We start from the raw sequence: 3,629 nt of genomic DNA, 5'->3' as shown, positions 1-3,629 counted from the left end.
GGCTCTATTAGATGTGTTGGTAGCCTCTAGGAAGTGAGCTCCCAGAATCACAGAATGCTTTGGGTTGGAAGGGACATTAAAGATCTAGTCCCAACTCCCTGCTGTGGGCAGGGACATCTCTCACTAGACCATGTAACGCAGATCCCAATCCAGCCTGGCCTTGAGTATCAGGGATGAGGAGTCCCCAGTGTCTCTGGGCAACTTCTTTCAGTGCCTCATTGCCCTTATAGTAAAACATTCCTTCCTAATATCAAATCTAAACCTACCCTTATTCAGCTTAATTGAAAACAAAAAAAACCTTGAAGTAATTTAAAAGTTGAATTAAAAGTTGCCTTGTAAAAGTGTAAAAGCAATCATTCAGCTTCCATCTATTTCTTTTTGCTAGACCATTGTAGTCTCTAGATGAGACATCCCAACCATTTCAAGTAATCCTTGTATTTACAGAGATGAAATGGGATAAGCTATTGTGAATCTGTAACAAAAGCTGTTCTGCTTCATAATTAATAATGAAAATATTCTTCCCCTTTCCAAATACTAAGAGGGCATCCTCTGTGCAGAAGCTAATAGCAATGTATTTTGTTTCTGTTCACATGTTCTGTTTTGTCCACTTGGGCATCAGGAGGGGTTTGTGTGTGCTTTTCTCTTCTGCTGTAAGTGTGGAAAATGCTATCAGGTTTTCCTGATCTTGTATCTTAAGTTTCAGCACAGTAATCGGCCAGTAGAATGTGAGCTTGTAGTGATTGACCATGTAATCAAGCAGGGGAAAATATTTTTGCTTTCTTGGCAAGGTGAAATACAAGGTGAATTTTGAAAAGGAAAAGAGAGTAAGTGTGTGGACAGACTGGTCCAAAGCTATGCTTTGTCTGTGATTCCATAAGAAAAATTAGCATTGTGCATATTTGTGTATTTGCAGGGCTCTAGTTTGTACATATTTGAAAGCCAAATTTATTTCTATGCAAGACCTGTAGTGTTAAGCCCATGTCTTAACCAGGCAAAATACAGTTAAGGGAATAAAATCTGCTTCACTTTGTGCATTTAAACCTCTACTAATTACATAGTTATGGCTGGGAAGGTAAGCTTGGGAAAGGGAATGAGGAGCCAACCTCTTAAAAGAAGGATTTGTTTCTTTCTTTCCCTGTTACTTTCTGAAGAAATTCCCAGGGGTATTTGACTTTGCTTAAATGGATCATTGTTAAAGGACCAGCAATCTTAGATACAAACAGTGAGAACAGAAATTTCCTCTCCATTACTCAAGTTGCTACACTTTAGGAAGAGAATAAGGTAGTTATAACATGTTAGGCTGTGGGAATTGAGGGTAAGCATGGGGTGACACAGTGCAAGGAAACATAAAGTATTTCTGTAGGTTACCAGCTCTGTTATGCCTGTCACCTTAAAGCCTCTTTATTAACATTTCTTCCAGACACTGAGGTCATTGCATGCTATCTAAGGCTGAGAATGAAATCTTAGAGATGATGAGTCTGAATGTAGATACATTAAATTTTTGCACCCAAAAACCAAAATGTAAGATTGCTTTTTTTTTTGCTTCGTATGACAGTCAAGTTTGAGGTCTGTTTTGACCAAGATATGATCTAGATCACCAGTCATTCATTTGTACTTTTGTACTTTGCTGCAGGGTAGCATCCTGCCTCATTTTCCCTTTCAGAGGAATGGTGTGGCTGCTGGAATCTTCAGATACCAATGTACAGTTCAGAGCAGTTGCTCGCATGACCACTGGAAAAAAGGGAATCCAAAAGCTCTTCATTGCTGAACTCATGCCTCATAGTCTCATAGGCTTCTGCAGGGGGATTAGGGTGTGCAGTTGCAAAGGAGTGGAAGCCAAAATTTTGACTTATGGTATTAGGAATCTATTAAAATGAGTGAGTAGACATGATGAGGATAGTAATGCACTGAATGGTTTTATTGCTGCAGTGAGTTTAATCCTTTTAGCCTTTTTATAGAAATAACAAAGCTTGACAGGGTTATTAGTGAAGTATTAATGAAATCCACCAAGCTATGCAGATGTCTGCAAAGTATAGCATCCAAAACAGTAGAGTTCATTTTTTAAGTTATCGGGGGGTAGGGCTGTGAAAGAGAAGCTAAATGGGCAATGGCAAACAAAATTTAAAGACTGTAACTTAGAGACAGACAACATCTCACTTCATACATCCAGTAGATTTTTGACCATAACTTCCCATATGAGTAAGTCTGGCCTATCAAGTGGGATGAAAAAAAGAGATGGATGCTAGATAGAGTCATTTTAATTACTTGGTTTTGTTCCATTGAAATGTGGTTGCCAGGATATTGTTGCCTGAGTTATATAGAAGACATGCAGATGCTATATTCTTGCTTGTACAGAGGATGAAAACATTTTTGCAAAGTTTTCCCATTTGAACATTTCTCATGCAATTGAAAAATCCTGTTTAATAGTCATATCTGAAATGTTGCATTCCCTCTGCTCCTCAACTTGAACAGAGAAGTTACTCTGGATGTGAAGAATCCATCTGAGATGAAAGAAACAAGAGAGACCTCAGCAAGGTAAGAGATTGAATTTGAGACAGATATTCTCATTTAATTTCTACTTTTATACTTGGATAAATCAACATGTTCAGATCAAGTGAACATACTGCTTTACCACTCTCACTTTTTTAGGCTAATATAGGATTATAAAAGGACTAACTTTTGAAGTAGGGTGATTCAGGCTGCTTACTCAGATGTCTTGCCTTGCAAGAGTACATAAAAACAAGGCCCCTGCTCACCCTAGGCTGGAGTGTGACGTATCAGTACTGAGGCTTCACTAGCCCAGCAAAGGCGGCATAGAGCTAATTAAGTTATTGTAATGCCTGGACTGTCTTCAATATCTCACTTAAACCTGGCTTAACTCTATTTGTTGTAGAGCATTAGGGCTGCACAGGTTCAGAGGAGGATTTTAAAATAGTTAGATAATGACTTTTGAGTTCATAGGGAAAGGAATAAAGTGTCTCCTGCAGCATAAACATGCAGTTATCCCAGATAAAACGGCACACGGGTTCAAAATCAATAGATTTTAGAAAGAACCATTTTAATTCTTCAGTTTAATTCTTCTTTCCCTTTCTTACAATTGCATTTATAGGTTATTTGAATGTAGAACAAGTTGGGTTTCTTTAATAATATCCGAATGATCAGAAAGGGCAAAAAATGAATCTTCAGGGCAGAAAATATTTCATTTAGGGGCTACACATTTGGGTCTGATTTCAGTGATTTTAGATTTCTTCCTGCCTTATAATTAATTATCACATTGCCGGAAGTCTTTTTGGTTTTGGGGTTTTTTTGTGCTTTTTTTCCCCTTTTCCTTAAATGCTTCTTTAACAAAATATTCTGAAATCCTGTTTGTTAAATATTTTTACTTGTATGAACGTATCACACTTCCTAATAACTTCAGGTCCTTTCCTGGGAGCAGTGTTTTCTTACTATTCCTCCTTTGCAGTCTTTATTCTACCATGGATTTGCAAACAACCCTTCTTCCCCACTCCTTGTTCTTGTGGCTTGCAAGAGTTAAATTCTTCTAACAGTCCGAAGAATTGCTCTAAAGTTCCTGTGATTTGGCTAAGAAGTAACATCTATTAGCCTTGGTGACAGCTTGGGCAGCAGGA

The sequence above is a fragment of the Geospiza fortis genome, unplaced genomic scaffold (genome assembly GCF_000277835.1).
Source record: "Geospiza fortis unplaced genomic scaffold, GeoFor_1.0 scaffold450, whole genome shotgun sequence".
In the NCBI taxonomy this organism is placed as follows: Eukaryota; Metazoa; Chordata; class Aves; order Passeriformes; family Thraupidae; genus Geospiza; species Geospiza fortis.
This window is presented reverse-complemented; position numbering follows the sequence as displayed.